At 44.3% G+C, this 27,418-nt stretch overlaps 1 protein-coding gene across 1 annotated transcript in view; it reads left to right on the top strand.

Moving 5' to 3' along the window:
- Positions 1–27,418, top strand: part of LOC146178596 (uncharacterized) — a 148,685-nt gene that overhangs the window by 45,561 nt on the left and 75,706 nt on the right. The gene's annotated exons all lie outside the window — the stretch shown is intronic.

Raw genomic sequence — 27,418 nt, 5'->3', positions numbered from 1 at the left:
ACCATTACATTCGAATATAAGATGGTCAATTGTTTCATTGGAGTTACCACATACAGCACATGCGTCATCTTCATTGTTAAATTTATTTTTGTAGCTGCGTGTTCTAAGGCACCCTGATCTAGCTTCAAAAAGTAGGGCACTGCCTCTTGAGTTATAAAAGAAAGCTTCCTTCCTGATCTGCCTTTTTCACTTTCGGTATAATTTCACACTCTGTTTCTTTTCCATCGAAATTATCCAATTTTTATCTTCTGCGCTTTCCACCTGTTGCTTAACGCTTTTTATTTCTTCGTCCGTGTGACCAGCATACTTACTGGTTAGTTTGCTAGTTTTTTTCCTCTATTGTGAGTCAACGCTGTTTAGATATAGGTATTTAAATACTTTAGCTGCCCATCTGTCACTGTCCAATTACCTCAGGCGTTCCTCATATAATATTTTACTCCGAGCTTCCCGTACTTCGAAAGGTGCCTAGCCCATATCTCTCTGTACCGCCTCATTTGTGGTTTTGCCGTGTGCCCCTAGTGCTAATCGTCCGACGGCTCTCTGATTTATTTGTAATCGACTTTACCTCTAATTTTAGGCACAAAACCGCATTTCCGAAAGTAAGCCCGGGTACCCTAATTCCTTTCCAAATACTCCTCAAAACCTCATACCTGTTGTATCCCTACAATGCCCTATGCTTCATTATCCCAGCATTTCTTCGCCCTTTGGCCTTATGTGATTGATCATGCTTTTCAGTGTATGCCAATCCTTCGTTTACCCATACCCCGATATATTTATATTCTGCTACTCTGGGTATTTCATGGCCTTGTATTTTAAGACCCTGATCAGTTGAGCCGTTGAAAATCATCAGACCACTTAACTGCGCTAAAACTGAAGCCTACAGTGTCCCCTTCGTCTCCGCAATACTTAACTAGAGCTTGCGATTCTTCCAGACTCTAAGCTAGCACCACAATATCGTCTGCATACATCAAACCGGGGAGGCACTGCTCTACTGCCTTTCTACCTACTCTATATGACAGGCTAAAACCTAGGTTACTTTCTTGTATCTTCTGTTCCAGGTTTATCATATAAAGTATGGACATTAGCGGTGATAGAGGACAACCTTGTCTTAATCCTTTGCAAACCTTGACAGCTTCCTACTTCCTATCCCGTCCCATGTGATTTCTACGTTGTTATCCCGGTATATTTCCTGTATGAACTCTTATCTCATAACCGATACCTTCTTCTTTTATTATGCTCCGCAGGAGTTTCCTGTTTACGTGGTCGTACGCCCAGTTTATGTCCAGGAAGGGCAAATACAAAGGTCTATTTTCCACTCTAGATATTTCTATGCATTGGGTAAGCAGGAACAGGCTATCATCTAAGCGCCAACCATTTTTAAATCCGTTCTGAAGTTCTCCGAGTATCGTGTTACTTTCTACCCGTGTTTGCCCCTTTAATTTCACCACCTGCATGGCTAACCTGTACATAACAATTGTATGGTAATCGGCCTGTAGGATTTTACGTTCATCCTTTCTCCTTTTCCTTTATAAATCAAATTCATTTTACTCTGCCGCCAGCTGTCCGGAAATTGTTTGTTCTTTATGACTGTTTCCAAAGCTTTTAACTACGTTTCACTACTTCTTGGACCAAGTTCATTAATCAGTTTGATCGGAATTCTATCTATTCCTGTAGATGTGTTTCTAGGAATATTTTTGTCTGCCTTTTTCCAGTTTAGATTGGTCAGTTCTAAGCTGCTTTGTATTCTGCTATCTTGTGTTGCTTCCTGATTTGCGGAGGTTACTCTATCATCGCTCTTAAATGACTCGGCTATAACATATGTAATGTAGTTCACTGCGCTGTCTCCCTTTAAACAATTTCCCTCGTTATCTTGAATCCGGTCCTGCTTTCTTTAATTCTCTTTACCTAGCCAGCTTATATGGTTCCCGAATTTTCTTGGTCCGCCTCTAGAGGCATCTTGTATGTCAGCCATCTAGCGATCGTTGGACTGCTTTATTCTACTTTGGACGAGGGCCTGTACATCGTTTCTTTTGTCGATATGATTCCCATTTTTGGTCGATTTCCTCCTGAGATACCTGTGCTTTCTTTGCGTCTCGGTGTTCCCTTGAAGCAGCCCGTCGTTTTTCAATGGCTTCCCTGATTTCCTTATTCCACCAGCTCCGTGGCTATCTCTTTCCATTCCAGCGGTTTGCTACTTTAACGTCCTTAATTTTCCTCCTTATGAGTAGTTCTACCTGTTCATAATCCCAGTCTTGCATAAGTTTTTTTCCTATTGCTTCCTCTATGTCTGCTGCTATCTGCGCTATTTGATCGTCGTTTAATTTTGTGTTTATTTTTGTCTAAGTTCCATTTCTATTTTCATCAAGGGCCCCTTCTGCAGACTAATACGTTTATGATCACTTCCCAGACTACACTCCCCTTCTTCGTCTATTTCCTTTTTTGTGACCTTGCTATAAATTCTTTGCGACATTAGACACTAGTCAATAGTCGTCTGCCTGTTGCGGAATTCCCACGTGATTTGTCCTCAGGATTTTGCTTCTCCATTTACTATAACTAGGGAGTGTTGCTCACAAAAATCTAGCATTAGTGTCCTGTTAGAATTCGTGTACCCATCCAGATCGTCGATGTGGCCGTTCATGTCCCTCAGCAGAATAATATCGGCCTCGTCTCCAAACTGGCTTATATCTTCACTGAGACATTCAACAAGGTCCTTGTTTTCTTGCTTGCATTGACGTCCTGTTCCTAAACAAACTACCCCTAGCCATGTCCTTATGCGGCACTTTTTCCTGATACCCAGATATGGTCTTTACAAGATGATTTTATTCTTTGCCGATTTGTTCCCTGATGTATCAACATACCTATCCCACCCCCTTTTTTTCCGCTCTCGTTCTGTTGCACCCTTCCCAGACGCAGCCTTTTATAAACGGTGGATCTTCTAGATCTCTGAGATGAGTCTCGCATAGAGCGTACACACCTATTTTGGCACCCTTCAACTGCTGTGCTATCTCTATCCATTTCGCTCTTTTTCTACCTCTTTGCATGTTTATGTAGCTGATCCTAGTGTTAAATCTATTTTTTGTACTTTTTTTTTAAGACCTCCTCCTCGCCATTTTTTGGGGCTCAACCTCCGTTATTACGCTTTCTTCACTTCTGACCACCTCCGTGCACAGAGCCCTCACGGACCACCTAAAAAAGCTACAGCCATGCCTGCCAGGCGCCAGCCGATCTCTGCTCCCACCCTTCTGTTAAAATCAATGCTATCTCGCTGAAAAGCCTTGCCAAAACCTGCTTTATGCACCTCCCTGTTTACATCAACCACTTCGAAACGCTTCTCCAGACTTAACTTTTTTATGTCCTAATTAACTGTCACCACGTCTTTTTCCAGCTTTCCGTTCAATCCTAGCACCTCCGGTACTGTGCATACAACTATCTGCGCTTGCTGTGTTATCTCCCTTACATCGTCAACTCCCTTGGCTAAACTTTCCACCACTCCTGCAGGACACCACCATTCAACACATCGTTTAGCCCCGCGGCTACTATGCTAGTCGCCAACCACCTCATCTATCTACAGTGCTTGGGTTGCGCACACTGTATAAGAGGTCGAAAAAAATATTCGACCGAACTCTCCAACAAGTACAGTAAAAAAACTCGCGAAAAATACAACGTCTCTATTGCAAACGTAAGAAACAAACTTATTATCTTGCAGTTCATTTTGACTGAAGTATGGTAAAAGAAATTGTTGAACATCTGTGCCGCATAATAAATAAAACTGCTCTGCTCAGAACTGTGTTCATGCAAAACTGAAAACTCGAGGTTCATTGCAATTTGAGTGTTTGCTGCTTTGACGACAAGCAGAGGAGCAAAATTCCCTACTCTTTAGGGAAGAGGCTTACGCTGCTTAATTATGGCCGTCTCGATAAGGGATCAGAACAATCAATAGAGACCTGTCTTTTTCTTTCATTAAAGAGAAATAAAGCTTTAACTGTTCACGCCTTACTTGATAGGATTCCGATAGTGTAGAGGGTTTACCTAAGGAACACAAACACGCATGCACCATACTTGACGACACTTCGCGGCGTTCCTCTGTTACTTGCAATGAATCTGGCTCAGTACAAGCATTATCTGACTGTGCGACCACGTGTATGATTCCAGCAGCTGTACTGCCGCCTTGATTTTAACAAATATAGCCAGAGTGTCGACTAAACTGCTTGTCAGCGCCTTATAACGGCTATAGCGTAGAACATGGCCAGAGTTCGCGCACGCGCGCGAAGAGAGCATTTTTGGCTAAGCTGTTCCGATAAGAGGACACACGCCCTGCCACAATATCTGTTCTCGAAAAGCCAAAGGGCCATAGAGTAAATGCGCATAAAATGTGACACTTATACGTGATTTACCTTTTGTTTTTTCCCTGTCACGAAAGGCCGGGCTAGCGAAGCAGAGTTAAGATAAGAAAAATGTAAAAGAAAGCAAATATACCAGTACGTAGAAAGCATTGCTTGTAATGAGAACCTTCTGATATTAGCTTCCTTAAGTCAAGTGCGAACACGATAAAAGGGGCCCTAAGCGAAGCACTTGTGCTCTACTGCCTCCCGTTTTTGTTTGTTTTTTTTTTTATTTTTATTTTTTGGCGAACGGATATGTGATCGGAATAGCGTAGCAGACGACGTTCCACATTCGTGCTCATTCGCGAACTCTCGCCCTGTTGCACGCTAATCGCCATTATAAGGCGCTGACCAGCAGTTTGGGCGATGCTCGCGCTATATTGTTAAAAATCAGGGCGGCTGTACATGCGTTCTGCAGTTCCCCCGACTGTCTCCCTGCTACAAAATATAGACTGCGCTGAAATTTCGCCGTCCAGTGTCAACTTAAGCGGCCATCCTGAAAACAGGAAACCACATTAAAAAGTAGGCACCATGCAAGCGTCACGAGCAATAGCACACGCACTCTTCCTGGGAACTCGAGTGTTTCCTTCATCGGTCGCTTTGACGACCCAGTCGAGCGCTGCGTCGAGCAGAATTGGTGGATATAGAGAGAAGCAGGAAGACACAATTATCACGTCCGTTCCCATTAGGGAAGGAATTTCCCTCTTTTTTCGTCGCGCTGGCTGTACCTTTGCGGCCACCGAGTAGTGTAGGAGAGAGAAGGGAAAAGCAGGAAGGAAAAACCAGAACCGAGCCGTGTTATTCGAGCGTTAAAAGGGTTCCCTGGAGCAGGGGAGAGGGGTCGGTATATTCCAGCTATTCACTGCTAGCGGCTGACATCTAACTTGTTCTAAATGCTACTTTCACTCATCCGCTCCCCTTTTCCACTGCGTTTATAGCAGGAAGAAAAAAGAGGAAGATAGAGAGAGAATTATATGAGAAGTGGCCCCGGCAGTGGAATAAGGTCGCATAGCCAGCGGCAAAAGGTACTATTGAGCGCAATGTCTCGCATACGTCGTCACTGAGCAAACGAATGGAGTGGTTCTGTGGGAATTTAAGAAAGTCTGAAAGAAAACCAATTTTGAAGGGAAGACTCATCAAACCAGCAATTTCGTACGAGGAAGGAAGTAATGAGGTCGGATTGAACCCGTGATTTTCATTGCCTCGTGCAGCTAGGTATGTTTATGGCGTATGAATGAACAGACGCTGACAAAACGAATGGAACAATTATTCGCAGGTAGGGAATATTCAGAAAAACGTTTTTAACCAGCAGTGGCCTTTTAAATATGAATTTGATTTCACTCAAAATAATGTAATAGGCGTGGACATTTCGTGAGTTGAATACCAATAAAGAGGCTGCTACTGACATGATGTTTCGTGAAATTATACTCAGTCCTAAATACGAACTTAATTTACAGTTGCACGGATTCCGCATGAAGCACAATGTATATTTGCGCCAATTTGATTTCGAAACCAAACACTGCCGCCAATGCACCTGCCTTTATATTCACTGCCCTTTGTGCTTCTGAATACCGCTATCGTTAGATGATACCCAGAAATAGCCCTAAACTTACAACAAGAAGCTATAGAGACTAGGCTGGTAAGTTTCTAACATCAGAACACATGGCTTCGGGGGCTCGGGTAACTGTCCGAACTGAAGTCGTGGAAACTTTTAATTCGCTTTGTATATTGTTATGGCTACTCCGTGGATGGGTCTATGGCTGAAAATCTGGATGCATTCACCCGAAATCTACTCCTGAATCAAATAGGTCATTAAGAAAACGGTATTTATGAAATTAGAATGTGTAATTTTGAAAATAAATGCTAATGAACGCCAGGTGTCTTCAGCACCATAGTTTTAAAGGATTTGATAGAATAGTTTCTTCCAAAACCCGTGAAAGACACATCTGTGTTGTCTATTCAGGCGGACTGCAGGACAAGGCTGAATAGAACCATTGAATGACGCACAAGTTGAATAACCCATTTCCATATGAATTTCACAATTTTTGGTTACCGTTATTGTATGCGTTTAAGATGAACTTCTGATGCTCTTCTTGTTCCTATGTCCGATTTGCACGTAGCAGTTCACTAGTTTCCGCTCTCTCTTACTCCCTGCTTGCCAGAAGCACTGTCCTTGGCTAATCACTGAGGTGTGCGATTCCCAATTCCTCGTTCCCAGAATGAAAGTGTCGGCGAAATATTTCGTCGAAGTTAAGAAGGGCGTGTTGCATTTTTGTTTCTTTTAATCTGACACTGTATTTATTAGAATTTTCTTCTCTCGACATAGCATGTGTTACGGATTCCGAGTCCCTTGCTTCGGTAAGAGTTTTATGGTTTGCAATGTTTTGCTGACACTTAGTCGCGTATGATTCTTGCTTCATGCACACTTTTAGGTGCCGCATTTTTCGACCTTTCCGCTCGCCAGCTCCTCGACTCATTTGCTTGAATTCACGTTCGGGACTACTGTGCCGGAGTACCCGGGTTCGAACCCGACCTCGGCGGCTGCGTTTCGATGGAGGCGAAACGAAGAGGCGTCCGTGTGCTGAGCGATGTCAGCGCACGTTAAAGATCCCCAGGTGGTCGAAATTACTCCGTAGCCCTCCACTACGTCTCCTCTTTCTCTCTTTCTACTTTCACTCCCACCTTCCTTCCTTCCTTTATGGCGCGGTTCAGGTGTCCACAGAAAACAAGTGAGACAGTTACCGCACCTTTCCCTTCCTATCAATCAATCAATCAATCAATCTACGCAGTCACAGCGCACGTTAAAGATCCCCAGGGGGTCGAAATTTCTCCGCAGCCCTGTACTACGGCTCCTCTTTCTCTCTTTCCACTTTCACTCCCACCTTCTTTTCTTCCCTTGCGGCGCGGTTCAGGTGCCCACAAAAACAAGTGAGACAGTTACCGCGCCTTTCCCTTCCTATAAATCAATCAATCACGCTCGGATCAGTCTGCGCAGCTTTAGTAGAGCGCACCAAATTATCCAGGCTTCTTTATTTTCCCACTTAGCCGCAAAAACGCGTCCTGATTCTTCCACGCATAGCAAACTAGTTTCTTCTTTCAAAAGGCTTCTTTGAAGAGTTTTTTTGTTTGCGACTTTTGCTAAAAGTAATTGAAACATTTAAAAAATTAAAAAAAAGAATACATGGCCTATGAGTTTTAGTTTCTGTCTCCGTCTAGCGCAGCGGTTAGCTTTCTATTATCCTGCTTTCCTAAAACTCCTTCTACATCGTCTTTTTCCCCACAAACAGAGATGCCGTGTTTACCACAATTTGCAGCTTTTAATTTGATTTTTTTTCCTTTTCTCCTATTGGCTTCACGTGGTGGGTATTTCTCAGACCTTGCTAATTAATGTTTCTAATAAGGTAGTATCTCATATTTCAAACCCGCCACCCCTATATACATGCATGGCATATCATAAAGCGGTCGAACTTAATGTTTGGTGGGCATGTTAAAAGCAACGGTGTCTACTTCTAATGAAAAATGAATTCGCCTACTGTGCTAGAGCATCCATCGCTTTGCTTGCGTTTCAGAGAATCCCGATGATAGCTGTACATATGCTTAGAATTTCCACAACGAAGCCCAACTATATCATTATTATAGATAACACGATCAGGGTAGCCTAGTTATCGGCAAAAGATGTCGCTTTCTTACGCTGCCCGCTAATCGTTTGAGAGTGTTCCGTGGCTTTAACATCAGAAAAGATGAGATTTTCTGATGGCTTCTCGATTGTTTCGTTTGCTATGAAAGAAAAATAAACGAAGTGAAAAAAGTCAGTTCAAGTCTGAGAATCAAGACAGAGACTGAACGCCAGGTAGATTGGCCGAAACCGCCAAGGAGATAGCCTCGACGGGAGCTATAGCCCTAGGCGTGCGCCGGCTTGGGCAGAAGGTTGATTCGGTCATCATGGCAGCGCCTGTCACGGAGTGTTTGCTTGACATTCCTGACAGCAGCTGACACGCGTGGAGATACGCCGACACACGCAGGCTCGGAGATTCACTCAGATTACCTCAATGGTGTCCCGGCTGGGTGACGTTCCACAGTCTCCCCGAGGCGCTGCCCCGTCCTTCCTGCACGTTTTCCTTTCTCTTCCCTATTGCCTTTCATCTTCGGGGATTTCATTACATTCTATTTGTATTCTCTGTACTCTCCGCGAGCACTGTTCGTCACTTGCTAGCTATCACGTTTTTTTGTTGTTGTTTCTTTATGCGCTTCTCATATTCGCTGAAGGCAACCATTTCGCCACCTTCATTTGCAAACATAAAATACTTTTCGATTTCGTTTTGATTCTCCTGCACAGCTTATGGTTCAATTAATGCGTTGCAAGATTGCAAGATTTTAAACCTTGCAAGATTGTAAGATTTTAAACCTGAACCTTATATCAGTAAAATATAGTATGATATAGTTTGGTATGGTTAATGTGATATGCTAAGATACAATACGGTACGATACAGTATAATAAGGTTTAGTTTGCCATGGTAGCGGCCGCTATGGTAAGGTAGGGTGTGGTATTGTTTCAAGTGCTTAACGCCCTAAGAATATCTTATGGGCAATTAAAGCGCTCGATTACAGAGAACTCTCGGTTATTTCATTCCAGCAGGAGTTGCTTATCGTGCGCTTCGAAGGTGTGGGCAGATATCTGGTCCCGGCACATCGGATTTGCCAGCAAATAGGCAAAGCCGCTTAACCACCGTAGTGCGCCGTTCAGAGCAGTCTTAGGTATGCGCCACCTTAGTAAAACACCATCACACTAGAAATGTTTTACTGCATATGGCGAAAGTGTTTGCACTCGGTAAAATGTGACAATTGTATGAAAATTACAAATATACTGGGATAAATAAAAGCGTTTTCCTCGTGATAAATGAAACCAGCTTTAAAGCTTTTCAAAGCTTTCGACGGATAATCCTATATTCAAAGTACAGTAAAACATTTATATAAACTTCATCACGTTTTTGAGAGTAGTGATATTCTTTTTAATAATCATATTTTTAATTCCTAGAGAGAGCCAACATGTACCGCAGCTTCATTTTTCCGGGAACTGTAAAGGAGTGTAGCAATCTAACATAAAACCAAGTTGTGCGCATTTTTCTTCATTCTTTAATTCTGAACCGCTCGACGTGCAGCGCCTAAATACGAAACTGATCATGTGGCACAAGGTAACATCCTTAGGCCCGTTTCCTAACATGTTGGCCTCCTGTAATATTTCACCCGAACTTTGTTTGGAGTTGAAAATAATGGTTCTTGTGTGAGCGCAAGAAGCGAAAAAGGGTGAGGTACCTTCGGTCGACATACGGCGAACACCTGGAACGGCAGTTACGGCAGAAAAAAAATAATTCTTTTTTAACCACATATCGTACACCATTCAAAACAGTTTCTTACTATAAGAGCAGTCTGTAAGTGCAAGAACTGTAACGAGTGTTAACGGTTAAAAGTGGGCAAAAAGGGCAATTTACTCTTCTCAATTCCAAAGGCATTCGTTACTTGGCTTGACGAGCAGCCAGTGAATGCAGAAGTTATGGGCTTTGAAGTTCCGTGGTTATTGGAAGCTAGCGCACCTGTCAACATGGTATCAAGTGATTTTATGACATCCCGCACCATGCCGACTAATAATCGGTTTCATGACGTCACAGTGTGGTGAAGACGGTGAACGTCATGAGGATCGTATGCTGTCGCAAAAGCGCAAAAAATGCGAGGGGCTTATCAGATATTAGTTTATTGCACTGCCGCGTATTGATCAATGTGGGCTTGACTCATGAAACGAGGCAATATCGTGAGGTGATGCCTGCGCTTATGGAATCCCGTAGTTCCAATCTTTTCTGACAGCATGGGTGTAGCCACTGGTCATGCACATGCAGGGCAATGGCGTTTTCTGCCCTCGGCGCGGAATTCCAAGAACGATCGAAGAGAAGTTCCCTTTGCACAGGAAGGACCTATTGATTTAATTAGGCCGCCGTTACCATGTCACGTTAGGGTCTGCGTCTCTCGTCTTCCCCTCTCTGCAGACCACTCTGCGACATACGAATTCCTCCCGCAGTGTTTAATCGTCTCCGCGCAGTTGCAGCTAATAGTTTCTGGCTTCGTTAACTCGCATTAGTCTCCTCCTACTCTGTGTATTGCCTACGGAAAAGCCAATTAATGAGATTTTCCGCCGAAGCGCTCTGACCAGTCCAGCCTAATTGGGGCGCCTCTCACCCCGAATACGCACGATAGAGAATAAAAGGAAAATGAAAGAAAGCCTAACTAGAACAAAAACACTCTGTCGAATAAGATATGCTATCGGGCGTAGGATACGGCAGTGCTAATACTGGCTATGGGAAGGGTCAAGCGAAAGACAGGACTGTGAGCGAGCGAGTCAAGCGAATTCGATGTCTCGCAAGCTCACTGAAACTTGGCATCAACTCAAATTCCTCTTTAAGGACGAAACGCAGAATTAAATCTTTCTTCCACATTTTCTCCCTTTGGCTTTCCTCATTCTCTAGACTGCCCCTTATATCTTCCTTTTTCGCAAGGTGCTCCTTCTATTACTTAGAATACAATATATATAGTTTCGGTTTTTCTTGGAAGCCGCAGGGATGTATCCCTATAGTTTATTTTTACAGTGATAAACTGAAGGCGAGAGAAGGCTGGTAACTTCTTCTTTTCAAAGGACCTGACTTTATGGTCATCTGACTGTCTTCTGGCTTCATTCCTCTTCTTACACAAAGAGCAATCCGCAGACTTCCTTTCCCGTCGCAGGCGCTGCTTCTCAGCCCTGCCCTTGACCGCACACACGAACTCAAACCGAAGCGACTGTTCATCCCCACTGTTGCAGCACGCCTGCCGGTCGCCCGGCATTGACCCAGCTGCAGAAGCGTCGAAGCCCGCTTCCCTTGCGCCTAAAAGCTCATGGCGGACAAGAGAGGCTTTAGTGCCCCGGATGCACTCCTATAAAAAGGGGAGGATGAGGGGGGAGGGGTGGGCAGGGTTATAACTATTTAGTGACGGCATCGGCTTTCTTTTCTTTCACACTTTTCTGCCTACGTGCATCGGCCTTAACTTGCGGCATTCTCGATTGCTTAACGTACACGGAACCTGCCCGATAAATACAGTTGTGTCGCTGCACCGGCAGCCAGTATTGACCGAGCTGCTGTTGATGTCAGTGTCTCAATGGCTTATGGTGCTGCCTGGAAAGCACTGAGGGAAGGAAATAGAGAGAAAAGCGGGTGCGCTCATGTCCATGTCGACTGCCCCGCCAGTTCAATTGCAAGATCCATCTGAAGGTTGGTAGTGCTTTCCGCAATGGGAAAGTGTCGGCAATAATGACGATTTTTTTTCCTCCACTTTCCCTTTCTCCATACAGTTTACTTTTGCTCTTCCAGGCTGCCTGTTTTAACTTTTTTATGTTTCAGTTTTTGTTTTTCTCCGAACTATATTCTTGCCATGTTTGTCATGTTCGGACACTGCGCCGGACCGCTGCCGAAGACGGAGAAAAAGGAATGGTGAAGGTGCGGCATACAATGAAGCAGGCGCGCCTATAGTGGTTACAGCGGCTCAAGAGCAGCTTTTGCCTCCCACTTCCACCCTTGCCATCGTTAGTTTCAGGCGGCAATGCCTCTTGTGTTTCTCATCTTATACGAGCATTGCTTTGATCGCTTAATCTTGCCATATCTCGCCGATTCCCCCACGAAGGACGCATTCTCGCTGCTTTTCTACGGCATCTGTTTTCGTCGTGGTTTTGTTCCCTCGAACGAGCTTATAATGTTGATGACGCCTGCAACGGTTCTGCTTACTCCTTCTATAACGGCGTTCGCCCTCCGTCCTTTACGGTCATCAGCACTTTCCACTCAGTGCCTTTCTCTCTCTTCCATCTCAGCTCTCGCATTTTCCCTTTCTTCTCCGCGCCGTTCTTCAGATCGCACGATAACGATAAGTTAAGTGCTATGACCAGGCCTGGGCTGCTTTTCTCTCGAATCAAAGCATGCGGCCAGGCTTGAAGGCGGAAATCTCTACTGGAGCGAGATCGCGGTTTGAAACCCTCTTTAATTTTGTTCAGCCCTTGCACTCCTTGGATTGACTTTTGAGCTGGTGGCAGCCATGTACAGCCTTTGTCAAAAATATACAGCCCAAGGGATTCGCTTCTAAGCTCTACCTAAGCCCCTGGAAGCAATACTGGAATATAATAGAGAAGAATGGGGACTACATTTGTCGTCTACTAGATTTCGAACGGTGCAGATGCGTACTGAGCCTCGTTATGGGGCTGAGAAGCAACATCCTTGGGCTGTATATTTTTGACAAAGACTGTACCTTCCTGAGCTGCGGTTTAACTTGACCAAAAGTCGCTTGAACAAAGCTATAAGGTATAGCGAGAAGGACCACCCTTGCTTTTGCACTGAGTGGTCAGTAAAAGCAGTTTAGATAATTGTTTTCATTAGCTTTTCAGTTGTTTTCATGTGTTTTCCCAGTACTTTCAACTTAAAGATGCAAGCATTCGACCCCACTGAGTTGGTGACGCAGATAGTTTTTGCTTTGTTCTTGTGGTTACTGGTGGTGACTGTTTTTAAATTTGCTGTTCGCTCTCGCATGCTTTCATTTTTGCATCGCCTAGAGAAGCTGTTTGAAGATTTTATTTAAAATTAGTTTATTTATTTGTTTTATTTTTATTTACAAATACTGCAGTCAAGAACACCAAGCAGGTGGGAATATACATAAAAACAGTGATATGAACATCAGCTTAGCAAGCCCATCGTACAAAGGAAACAGAGAAAAAAAGAGCGAACCGCATAAACTCGATACTTGTCACAAAACACGTTCTTCAAATCAAATGCTGTCAGGAGCAGCAAAGACACGCGCAGGGTATGAATTCTATGCTGTGATAGTGCGCGGAAAGAATGAGTGTTTGAACCTGTAAGTGCGGGCAAAGGATGGGCAAAGGCTATGGTTGTAAACATCACGAGTCTGTCGTATAGACCCAGACCTTAGATATGGAACAGGATTCATGTTAAGTTTCCTGGATTACAGTAAATACAAAAATTTAAGTCTTGCAAGTGCTCTCCTGTCAGCTGAAGTTGATATGTTGTTGCTAGTCATTAGAGATAAGGATGCAATATCGAGCTTCGATATGCGTTAAAGATGAAGCGTATGGTTTTTTTCTTGACCATTTCAAGTTTGTATATGCTATTATTCAAGAACGAAAGTCATTTTTCAAGAAGTGTTTAAGAGGTTTGATTGGAATTTCTCCGCGTCGACGAAAGACACCTTCCACTTTTCTTATGAAACGCAAGAACGTGCATACAATGTTCACCGCAGACAGTTTCGTCGAAATTTTGTGCACTTTCAAAAACGCTTAGGATTGGCACCATAAAAGCTCCATGTCTGGTTTGCTTATGTCTCATACCCACCGCCGATGCTCATATTACAGTGTGGAGATAATTTTCTAAGCTAAGACCTTGCAGGTGGCACCGACAGCTATAACCTACTTCAACGCTGCAGGCCTGTTGGAATGTAAATATTGAAATATTTATTTCACCGTACGAACATTTATTAGGACTGGCATTCGAAAGTCGCGCACTAGCGACATGCAGCGTAGGTTATGAGTTTAGTATTTATGGGGAAATCTGAGCATGACAAGTTCAGGGAACTTCCTTCCGGTTGTCTTTAAATCTACTTCGGCCTGGGGAATCCCCAACGGGCGTACTGCAAGCTACAATCAATGTGAACTCAAATCCGCAACCTACTATTTCCTAACGTAGATATGGACGTCAGTAGCATGTGGAGTGGACATTGCTGGCGTGTCAAGCGAACTAACTGCAGTAGGAAGATTAGCACAAGCACCTCGTTTCCATCTAACAATTATTCCTACACGTGGATGCTATTTGCGTTAGATGTGAACATTGTGGGAAGCATTTTGCTGTCGGTACTCTTTAGCAGACAAGCAACCCTCTCCCTCTCTCTCTTTCACACACACACACACACACACACACACACACACACACACACACACACACACACACACACACACACACACACACACACACACACACACACACACACACACACACACACACACACACACACACACACACACACACACACACACACACACACACACACACACACACACACACACACACACACACACACACACACACACACACACACACACACACACACACACACACACACACACACACACACACACACACACACACACACACACACACACACACACACACACACACACACACACACACACACACACACACACACACACACACACACACACACACACACACACACACACACACACACACACACACACACACACACACACACACACACACACACACACACACACACACACACACACACACACACACACACACACACACACACACACACACACACACACACACACACACACACACACACACACACACACACACACACACACACACACACACACACACACACACACACACACACACACACACACACACACACACACACACACACACACACACACACACACACACACACACACACACACACACACACACACACGCGCGCGCGCGCGCGCACGCACGCACGCACGCACGCACGCACGCACGCACACGCACACGCACACACACACACACACTTTAGTTCGGGCCATAATAATATGGCGCACATTTCAGCGGTAGAATCTGTTGTCAAGCCTACGTTGAAAATATTGCGATGTGCCTTATATATACGTCAGCACATTTCTGTGTTGTGCACATATTGGAGAATATTGACCGTTATATTTTTTCTGCGGAGCGCGTTTCAAATTTTCATAGCCAGAGCAATGTTCCGAGATTTTCTGGCCGCGTCTGTACGCAAATATAAATTTTTGCTCCTATGTGCCATCCTTGAAGAAGGAAGTAAAACATGAAACGAACGAATGAATTAAACCAAACTAAATCACTTCATACTGATCACATGCAGTTGTTATAAGAATGCAATATATGTCCGACTCAAATCATAACGTGTTAGTGACGTTTATTCTCATTATAGTCACCAGCAATAAGCATTCATATCTCATCTCCAAGCACCTCGATGCTTGCCGATATTCGGCAGCTTGGTTGATATTTATTTATTTCCTGCTCCTGCCCCTCCCTTCACTTCGGAAGATATTTCTGAGGCCTCAAACAAAGAGGCATGCGCACTTAAATTACTTTACTTTAGCCAGAGTTCATTCGACATAGGCTGGCTGACAGAAGCCCAGTCCAAGCCCTGCTCTGTGCAGCCAAAGGTATTACGTGCCTCGATGCCACAGCCACATAAGATATTCTGCTGTCTCTCTCCTGATGTATTTCTTATTTATTTTTCATCTCCTCTTCCCCACCACTGCTATCAAGCCGGTGACTTGCAAATGACGTTCGCATGTATATGAAAATGCTATATTGGTTCAACTAGTGCCACATTTTTCAAGCGTTCTGCTCACCAAATCGTAGCTTCGCCTCACAGAGAGGAGAAATTTGCTCAGGTTTTACCGAGGTTTGAAACCTCCCACTTTAAAAATAAAAGGTATGAAGGAGGTATTTTCTTTCCATCCTAATGGGCCACTTAATTTTTCTCGCGGCAGCTATTGAGGTATACATTTTCTGGCACGCGAAAAGAAGTGACGTATCGGATTGATTTTCCTCTTCGTTATTTGTCGATATTTATCACGCCTGTTTCTTTTTTAGCTGCGCTCCTGCTACGTAAATAGCGCTCATATGTAAACGAAGAATTAATCCCTCCATGGCACAACAGTGTAACTTTACTTTTATCTTCAAACGCTTCGTAAGTTTTCTTCAATCCTTGTCATTTTCACACGAATGGTAAGGTTCTTACCAAGAATATTATTTCATCACCGATGCTTTTTGCGTTTTGGAACAAAGAAAGCAGAGCAAAGAATATGTCCTTATTTATGAACTAATCCGATTGTACAAACTTCCAGTGAAATGCTGATTCGTTTCTTACGCCGTAGTTTTCCAAACGCAGTCGCTTTCGATGCTATGATACTTATAGATCGTCCATCGTACTTTATATCTATTGAACATCGCCTATTTTGACACCTTATCAAAGTACTATATTTGTCAGTGGGCTTATCGCCCCTACAGTTGTATGCTTTCATCGCCCCTACTACACTAGCCCATTGTCGAGCGGCAGATTTCATATGGACTTCCCCAAGTAAAGGATATGTTAACAATGCGGTCGTAAGCACACCTGCTCCCCGAGTGGCTAAAGTTCGACCTCTGCTTAGTACCGTTAGCAAACCTCCAAGCAACCAAGACCACTAGAGGTACACGGCAAATGCATTGAATGTCATCCGTATCGAGAATCAGAGTGGATGCCTTGATTTGCGACTGGAGTGCAGAGAACGCCTGCTTCTGGGAAAGAGATTCATGGCTAGCGTTGTCCGTCTAGTAAAGAGCAGAGACCCTGCCAACCAGGATCTGTATAACTCGAGCTATGGTCTTTCCACTTGTGATGTATGGATGCGAGAGTTGGACTGTGAAGAAGGCTGACGGCCGAAGAATTGACGCATTTGAATAGTGGTGCTGGCGGAGACTCTTGAGAGTTCCTTGGACTGCCAGGAGATCAAATCAGTCGATATTGTCGACCATAAACCCTGACTGCTCATTGGAGGGCCAAATTCTAAAGTTAAAGCTCAGCTCCTTTGCTCATCTGATGAGAAGAGAGGAGCCGCTGGAGAAAGATTTGATGTTGGGAAAGGTTGAGGGTCGCCGGAGAAGGGGTAGGCAGCGAACGCGATGGTTAGATGGCATCCTCGAGGCACTGCAGATGAAGTTATGCGATGTTAGGAAGATAGTGAGAGACCGGAAAGCGTGGCGTGACATGGTCCATAGGGTCACGAAGAGTCGGACACGACTGAACGACTGAACTGAACTGAACTGCAGAGAACTTTGCTGTGATGACGAATGTGCACTATTACTAAGCTGCTTTGACACACCGAGAGCAAAAGTTGCGCAAATCTAGAACTCTCCATGTCCAACAGGCAATGTATTAGGGGTAAGTGGTTCTTCTCTGCGCCACCCAAAGAAAAAGCAGAAGTGTGGTGCACCGAACTGGAGGGGAGAGCAACGGATACTCTCGATGGTTGTCGCATACGATTTATCGCGATTTGTATTTGCATGACTTAAGTTATTACAAATGAGAGGCTCAGATTCTCAAAAACCTGTCATGAACTTGAAATAATTACCTGCGTGCGCGATCTCCATAATTCATGTAGCGTTTGCTGGCAAGCAGACAGTTTTTTTTTTTTAAGTAAAAGTGAACATTTTTTACCTTGAACAGGTACGTCACCCACGCTTGTGGCGGGGGCTAGCCTGCCACCGACTTTTTTTATCTGTTGTAGGCCGTCATTGCACCCGCCACCGTTTTGGTGGTGGACCACGGCTGTTGCGGCGCGCCTTTCTCTCCCTCTTCTTTTTCTTTCTTGTCTATTTTCTCTTCTGTCTATAAACAATAAATCAGTTTTTTAAATCAGTCTTCTGTCTGCACGAGGCAGCGGAGGTGGCTCAGCTACAGAGCCAGTTACAGGCCTGTGCAATTTTTTTTCCTTCTTTCTACAGCCACAACAACAACGATAGCGGAAATATTGTAAAAATGAATAAGAGTGCATTTAAAGTCTGCCGTACTCGTTGCCTCAGTGGCGCAATGTATGAACACTACATACCTGAGAGCTGAGCGAATAAAACATGTTCGAATCATGTATGTGCAAATTAAAACAACCTACCAATATACTTAATTGGGGGGGGGGGGGGGGGGGGTACTGTTATTTCCCGTGAAAAGAGCCACGAGGTGACAACATGTCAACGGTAACACTAATTATTTTCACCGCAATCGTTTCCTGCATTTAGTGACTGTATGTTACCTTTAGGTTGCGTACAGAGACACCTCTCGGTAACAATTTAACCCGCTGAGAGGCAACCAGTGAGGAGAAAGGAAAGGGACCCTACCGTTGAGGAGATTACCCCATCGCCTTGTGACGTCATGACCTGTCGTGATGGTACATTGCGCGCCCCTTGTCGAACACAATCAGCATTTTATAGAACGCATTAAAGTTATCCGGCATTGTATAATTCGTCTACGAAAAAAGAAAGGCGCAGTATCTGTCAGGTGGAATCTCGCTATCATTCTCGGTGTACACAAAGGGAATCATTAAGAGCGTTTCACGATCCAGGGTGGGCACAATGTTACAGCGCTGGGCTGGGAATCCAAGGTATGGAGGTTCAATTGGTTTCGATTGGGAGACAAAGATTATTGTTTATTTTTTAAGTATCAGAGCCGCCCCAAAAGCGTGACACTTCTGCTGACGACAACGATGAGCCATTAAAGGCTTTCGCCCTAATGGTGTTTATTTGGTTATGTGCGAGTTACTTCCTCAGCTATGAGTCGCTTCACAAAGACACCACCTGTCCAAAATATTTTCGAATGCACAACGAACACAAAGCAAAATCCACAGGAAAAGGGAAATAACCACGACAAGCAATTGTACCGAAGAGATGACTGGTCTAAACGAACTGCAACGAAAGATGCAAGAGAGCTTCATACCATTTTCACATAGATTCTACTTTTTCCTCTGAGCTACCATTGCTCTGAGGTTCTTCACCCTGCCGTGTTTATTCTTTTTCACTTGTGGCGCAAAGACTGGCTACAACGTAAGTGCAAAACTTGGCGCACTGGCTTCTCTGCCGTCTTGCAGATCCGCTCTAAGTGAAAAACACTCGCATAAAGAGAATTTATTGGATACATACATACATACATACATACATACATACATACATACATACATACATACATACATACATACATACATACATACATACATACATACATACAAACACGCACATTACTCACGAGCCAAAGCACTATACAAAACACTGTAGCTTACGTATACATAACTTAAAAAAAAAACATGATTCCCCAGAGAGGAGAAAACTGTATATACGGGGAGGGTTCTAATAAAGGACGACAGGCATCTCAAGTCTACTACCCCATACAACATAGAAGCGCGTGTGCCTGCGCCGCAGAAACCGCGTCTCGCCGTCAGTTCTAACTGTCCAGAGCTGACTGCAAAAAACTACACTGAACACGAAAGGGAATGCAATAGCAGCCCGTAAAAGCGCGTTTCCTCGGGTGAGGTACATTCAATATTTCTCCTCTTGCGCAACTCTCGTCCTCTCCTCTCACTCTTGCCGTCCAAAACTTTTCCACGGTGTGCGCCTAAACAAATAACTGTTATCTCGATTGCTAATCCTTTTCTTCCCATCCAGGTTCCAGTTCCCAAAACTCTATTCATCCTGAAGTTTTCCATGCTGTATTGTTTCATTTTCCTTTTTTTTTTTCTCACATGTTGAACGCGATGTTGTTTCTGGCCTATGAAGAAGGCAAGACCTACTGCGTGTGCTTGAGGAGGGGCAGTCCTCCCGCCGGGGTGGTGCAGTGGTAAGACGCCCGACAACTGTCCGGAATTCCCGGGTTCGAACCCGACCTCGGCGGCTGCGTTTCGATGGAGGCGAAACGAAGTGGCGTCCGTGTGCTGTGCGACGTCAACGCACGGTAAAGATCCCCAGGTGGTCGAAATTACTCCGTAGCCCTCCACTACGGCTCTCCTTTCTCTCTTTCCACTTTCACTCCCACCTTCATCCCTTCCCTTACGGCGCGGTTCAGGTGTCCACAGATTAAGTGTGACAGATACTGTGCCTTTCCCTTCCTTTGAACCAATAAAAAAAAAAAAAAGGCTACGAGTCCTGAGGGGCTGTACAGACAGTATCCGGGGTATTACGCAGCGAAATCATTTATAGAAAATGCCAGGATTCGCGAGGGAAATATTGAGACAAAACAAGAAACTATCAAGTCACAGGGGCCTCTTCACCTTGCGCTAGAGCGCTGATAATTGAGAAAGCATTATTCCAGAACGGGGCCGAGGAGGCTACGATTTCATCCAAGCGCAGTTGTTCATCCGCGTGACTAACATCGAACGTATGCGGCTCAGAGCTTGTTTTATTTCTTACCTCTGTGTATGCGTCGTAGTTAGACAGGGTAGGAGCGCTCACGGTTAATGACGTGGCTGAGAGCTGGGGACAACGATGTTGTGTTATCGTTGTATGCTTGAAGCATCAGAAAAAGAAAAAAAACTCGGAAAACCACGTCGCTCAATTGGGGGCGAAGGCTACGGAAAAGATTTTGAAAGACAGGAGCAGGATTAAGATAAGCCGGCTTGGTAGGAAGAACGCATGGACTCTTACTCTGAGTTTGCCGTAACGTCGGGTAGCTCTGTTTTCAGAACTCCGACAGAATTATAATGAACGCAGAGAAGAAAAAAAACACACCACGCTCCTGAAGCCTAAGCGAAGCTCAGGAAAAGGAAACAGAAGAGTTTGGAGCGGAAAGTGTGGCTGCCAGAAAATAGATACGGAAGAAAGGAATTAAAAGGACTTCGCGAACTCTCTTCGGAGCTCATGTCTCTTTTCTTTTTCGTACAGCTAATTTTGGTGAGGAAAATGAAGAGACAGGGGAAAATAATGCAGGAAAAATGTGGAAGTTAAACACTATCTAAGGGAATACTATAAAAAGGCTCTTGGAGCAATGAAAATTTTCATGGCTGATCAAGTTGTGGCAATGCGCAACCCGTTGTTTAGGCAATGTTAAGCAGTTTTCAATACAGTGTAGGCGTTATCTTGCAAGGCGGGATTTAAAGAAAAGAGAAGGAAAGGGAAGAAAAATGAATGCGGCAGATAGCAATAACTTCAAGAATCTGACTAAACCCTTTGCACACCCGAAAGAAAGCTCTTGTTAGGTGTACCAAAAACGTGAATTCCGGGAATACAGCATAAAAGTCAGGATAGAATCTTTCCACCGCAATACAGGCAACAGAAAGGAGACCGTGCTGTCTGTGTACCTCCAGCCATCGCCTGCTCTAGAAAGATGCCTGCGGCATTGCTCGCTTACCCATTGAAGGCGCTATGTCTTCAGTTGCAAGCGGTCGTCAAGAGATGGCACCAGATACCGCCCTATCTCCGCAAAGGGTGTTGGAGTGGTGTGGTGTCGAAGCGGCAGCGAATTTTCGGAAAGCGCATGCGCAAATGCACGTTGCAGGCGGACGCCGTAAGGATCGCGAGCTGCCACCTCAGGTGGAAGGGAGGACATAAGGAAAGGTAAGGGCAGCTGGTTCCCGGCGCATACAGCAGGCATCTTTCTAGAGAAGATGCTGCAGCAAATCCCGTTTGCACAGTGAGCATGTGTGGAAGCGACACGGAAACATATTCAGGGGACACTTCCATAATCAATTCCGGAGGGCTCCGCTATGAGCATCTTGTCTCGCTTTACCGCTACAGATATAGCGTTTGTTTGACAACTGAGATGTTGTGAATACCAAATATGATATGCGAGGAAAAATTGATAAACTGGAAGCGGGGAGAAAACGTAGATAAACAAATGGGTCACCCGATTCGACCTGGGATGTAAACAAATAAAAATAGGGCTTCGCTTATGAGATGCAGCGCGCTCCAAATCGGGATTCGGGCACAAGGTATTATAAAAAAGTAAAAAGTTGCATATGAAGAATTCTAAAGACGTGCATATTGCTGAATAAATAATAATTATTGAATACTTACTTGTTTATGAAATCTACAGGTCGAGGAGAGGAAGTGGACAACGAAATAGCCGCCAAATTCTTTAGTGAAGCAGCGAGAGCTCTTTGTTGAGTAACGTTGAAAAAGAGGCAATCAGATAGGACAAGCGTGGTTAGGAAAATGATAATGTCGATGTGTGACTGTCCGCAGAATGAGTGATGAAACGACAGATCCAAAGCCAATTCAACACAGTCTAAATAACAAGCAAATAAAGAAAAATACTGAATCAAGACATGGTTACTTTACTATAATGCTTTAATGACATTGTATAATGATTGGTCACATTAATCATAGCCTGAATCCAAGTCTTAGCCAAAAATTCAGACTCCACAGGACAAGCCAATACCAAATGCCGTCATGATAATTTGGCTACAGTGTCTTAATGACATTACTTAATGAATAGCCATATTAGTCAGCCCGAATAAACGCCATAGTTAAGAATCCAATCCAGAATCCACATAACAATGCAGTACCGAAACTAGTCATGATTAATTCGGTATAATATCTTAATGGCAATGGATAATGACTTGCAACTTTAGTCATATTCAAAATATAAGTCACAGCCAAGAATCCAACGCAGCATCCACATGACAAGCCAATTCTAAAATCATTAATGATTAATTGCATATAACGCCCTAATGAAAATGTATAATGGCTTACGACATTAGTCACAGCCCTAATACAAGTTATAGACAATATTTCAATCTAGAATCAACATAAAAAGCCAACCAAACCCAACACAAGACGCCCCTGCGTGCTTTCGCATTACCGGACATAAGGGGACGTATGGGGACGTAAGAAGACGTAAGTGCACCCCTTGAATTTTTATGAGACAATACCTCAGTGTAGCACGGCCACGCTAGCAGCATGTGCATTATATTGTGTAATCGCAGTTGTTTCTTCGTGTTGGTTTGCGTGTAAACGCTTTGAATTTCAATCAATGGCCTACTGTGAGCAACTATAGCTTGCAGTAATGGTAAGCAGAGACTCCATAATCTTCCATCAAATAGGCTGGCAGCAATAATATCCTCTTCACGGAGACATGCAAGTAACAAAATGTCTGAAAAAGCAGAATATAGCACATATTGCACATATTGATGGCATTATATTGCTACGAAGATGACGAAGCGGGCAGGGGCGCGGGGCGGAGCGCTCGCGCCAGGCCCGCTGGCCATTAAAAGCATATTTCATCGTCATGCCATCACGTCGTTCTGTTTCTGTTGTGTCGCCGTGTTCCATCGCTTGTCATGCCACCACGTAACATTTGGTTGGAGGTGCGGTTCATCCCCATCCTCGCTGTGCCCCGGAAGCCAACCGTACGCCGGGTCCATCGGCCGAGAGCCCGTGGAGATCGCCGCCCAGCTTTTCCCCAGCCCTTTGTGACAGACCCGACCAGCCGCTCTCCCCAGCCCCGTCCCCAGCCCTGACCACAACACATGACGACCAGGAAGAGCCCGAAACCGACCCGACCGACCTCACGACGAAGCGACCTCACGACCACTAGAACGAAGACAGCACCCCCGCCCAAGCCGTTCGGCGTGTCCATGAGCCTTGGCCTTCGGCAAACGATGAAGGTTGGACCTGATGCTCCGGGGCAAGCATTCATCGCATCTTCCCATTCATTGTGGTGTCCAGCGTTTTATGTCCTAATCGTGTGTCTGTGTTCATCGTCGCTTCATGCATTGGACTTCTAGCAATCGATCGGGACGATCGCTCGGTGGCCCCGGGTAATGCTACGAAGATGACGAAGCGGGCAGTGGTGCGGGGCGGGGCGCTCGCGCCAGGCCCGCTGGCCATTAAAAGCATATTTCATCGTCATGCCATCACGTCGTTCTGTTTCTGTTATGTCGCCGTGTTCCATCGCTTGTGATGCCACCACGTAACAATATTATACTGAAATTTTAAGCGAGTGAAACTACTGAGCAAATGGAAATTCTTTCTTCGTTCAGAGCACAAACAAACACCTCCTACTGGTGTGTTGTGTAGTCCCAGAGCAAATAATAATGTATGCGAGGTAACTTTGTAAACGCCAACGTGCCGGTTTTCTGGACGAGATTAGAGCTTCTTCGCTTCCGTTTTTTGGCCCTGATAACCGCAGCAGTTTGGAAAAAACAACAAAGAAACTGGCTACGCCGCAAGACTATGTTTGTGCTCTGACTTTCTTCGAAAGGAAGAAGATCGCTTTAAGAAAACAAAAAGCAAGTGGCTTCGATGATTCTCGTGAAGTCCTTTCCGAGAGAAACTAACACGGTGCCTATCTACAAATCCCAACTATGATTGTATTTAAGAAAGGTTCCTTTTACGTTCTTTTAGTTGCGAGCAATGACGTTTCGTTTACATTTTTTTTCTCTAGCCTTTTTGTTTACGCTTTCACACCAGAAAATCTTTTTCTTAGCGATTCAAATTCATACCCTCGTATCCCCTTTTACACACCTACAGTAGTGCAATAAAAAAACAATCCTGCGATATTGCTCCTAATTTCATACAGGGAAGTATCAAAATCAGATACTACTATATTTCTTCTATTTTTCTTTAAAGCGCCGGCGCAATATATTTCCCGTACAACACAATGCGCAATTGAATTAGGTGGCGTGTGCAGGCTGAAATTAAAATGGACGGTCGTATATTGGGAGCTAGTCGTTCTCCCGGCCTAAAAAAAAAACAGTTCAACTCTGCCTCGAATAACATAATCATTTAGGTTTCAAACTCTTCATTGTTTGTAAGCAGTGGGAGGGATCTGGGTTATATGCATCGTTACTTCATGCCTTACGTCTCCATAAGTACAGGCAATATGGCGCCTCATGTTTAGAATGGGAGCAGGAAAGCACTCGTATGTTCCGTTTTCTTTTCCATTTTCGGATTCTACTCCTCTTTATAAAGTCAAGAGACCTCAAGTAGCATAATCCAATAAGGAGGCGATTTAGGCTTTTCTGTATGTACAGATGTGAGTAGCATAAAAGGGAACAAATAGGAGGACCGCTCTTAAGCGACCATTTTATTCTCGCTTCTCCATCAATCCTGAGTAGACTTAAGATGAAACATTTTGAGAGAAGCGCAGGCATCTGCTTTGAAGAAATACGAAAGCATGTGTGTTGGTTGCTCTGTAGCAGCCACTTGAGTGTGTCATGACTGAGTACTTTTGAGTGTCATGACTAGAAAGTAGTCATGGTCATGACTTTGGTTGAGCTACATGAGTCATGGACTCCACAGTCATGAACATTCATCTCAGTTCTGACTGATTCATGACAAGTGACTAAGACGCATAACTAAACTATAATGAGTCACATGAAATGATCTTTTCATATAACTTGTTATTACAATACACATTTATGACTACCCCTTTCACCTTAACGTGACGTTATATCACACATTTCATTTTGCTTCCAAGTTTTGCTTCCACCTGTTTCTTCCACGTTTTGCGGAGACCTTTTCGCAAACATAACCAACTAAGCCTTTCGCCTTAATAAACGTGGCGAAGTTCACGCAGCTGCGACAAGAGACTCTCCCAGGAATTGCAGCTCGAGATGCTAAGAAAAACTCTGATCAACAGTTCCCACACGGCAAAGAAAGTACTTAAAACTAGAGACAGACGAATTGCGTGACTCTATAAAATCAGCGCATGCGACCAAGAGACGGGAGTTTTATTCTGAGGTCCAGTGGGCACGAAAGTCGTGCTCGATGGGGCTGGCCTGGCTTGGTTCGTGGACAGAGTCCCAATAGCAAGCAGAGTGGTTCCAGGGTTCCAGAAGCCAGCACCCGCGTTCAAGATGTCGAGTTCGACCAGAGCTCAGAGTGCCAACCGGAGCACGTGAGCAGAGCACACCAACCTGCCAGCTCGACGACACACGATAATACCAAAAACGAGCCTCGACTGTACCGACGCCTCCAACTGAGACTAAGCCGCGCCGGACTGGCTAGAGACAGCTTAGTTCCTTGACGACCTAGTCCATGTGCATATGTTTTATCGACCCCTGCTCTCAGATCTTTCTTAACAGGAGAATGGCGAAAGCCTATCCTTCCTCCCCTATTATTTGCCTCTCACCATTTGCCTGTTTTTGGCGTTCTTTGCAGTGCTACATATAATGTTATTTGGTTTACAGAAAACGAAAGGCGCAGTATTTGTCACACATTATGAGGCAAGTTTGGACGGTATACCATTGCCCCTGTCGCGTGGCATTCAATGGCGCGCGTTGAATGTGGGATCTCGAAGAATGCCGCGGAATATGGCAAATCTCGAGCACAGATCTCGCGCACAACTCTTGCGCATGGGATTTCGTTCCATGAACCTAGAAAAGCTTTCGCTTTAATAATTGTAACGAAAGCGATATATTTAGTTAAAATGAATGGAACAAAATGTGTACAAGATAATTTTATGCGTGTGGATGGCTAGTGCTCATCATTCTCATAGTGCACATCAAGAAAAAAACCGCTCGGAACGGTATCAAAGATTCCTACAAACAGCAAAAAATGAGAAGATAACGACAGAAGTATGTAAGAAATATGACAAATTATTATAGCTTTAGTTCGAAACTAAACAATTTGCTGTGGTATCAGGATGTTTTTGTAGGTCTGCTGCTGCGAATAGATAGAGAACTATACTAAAAAATGTTCTGCTTTCACAACAATGTTTTTGTTATCGATATACTCTCGTAGTAAAACTACCGCAAACATTTCTTGTGACTGGAATAAATTTTTGCCCGCGTTTTTTTTTACATAAAACCACAACTATTTCTTGATGAGGTGCTCCAAACGCTGAACTAATTGCTTAAAAACTGAGACAAAAAAAAAACACAAACATTAGCGAAATCTAACAGCATGCTTTCAGTGAAAGATTCAAATGGTAATAATAATAATAATAATAACTATACATGAAAAACACACTTACAATATGCAGAGTGGGATAGAGTTCAGTGGAACAGGCATTGCATCAAACACCCAGCGCCAAGGGCTGAGCCCCGGCCGAGGTCTTCAAGTGTCCGTGAAAAATCAGCGGGTGCTTCAATATGGGAGCAGATGAAACAGTATCCACAACCGCCAGCTTTCCGAATACGATACGAGTACCTCGGCTTCTTAAGATCAAGATTTCTTCCTCGCCTTCTTGCTTCCTAAGCCCTGTTTACATGAAGCCGACTGCGACCGTCGAGTTGAAGAGTTAGGTAGAGTAAATTCGATCCTATTGGGTTTACATGAACCCTACCCGACGAGTACGTGGCGGTTATGACAGCTATTCGCGTCGAAACGAAGAACTAGCAAATTGCACCCGTGTCCTTTTTTCCCATGTGCTCATCTCTCTCGTTTTTGTATTTTGTTCTCCTCTCTTGCTGTTCCCCGACTCAAACTCGGCCGCGTTTACAAGCT

This window comes from Amblyomma maculatum, chromosome 9 (genome assembly GCF_055883805.1).
Source record: "Amblyomma maculatum isolate TAMU_Amacu chromosome 9, ASM5588380v1, whole genome shotgun sequence".
NCBI classification, from domain to species: Eukaryota; Metazoa; Arthropoda; class Arachnida; order Ixodida; family Ixodidae; genus Amblyomma; species Amblyomma maculatum.
This window is presented reverse-complemented; position numbering and strand designations above follow the sequence as displayed.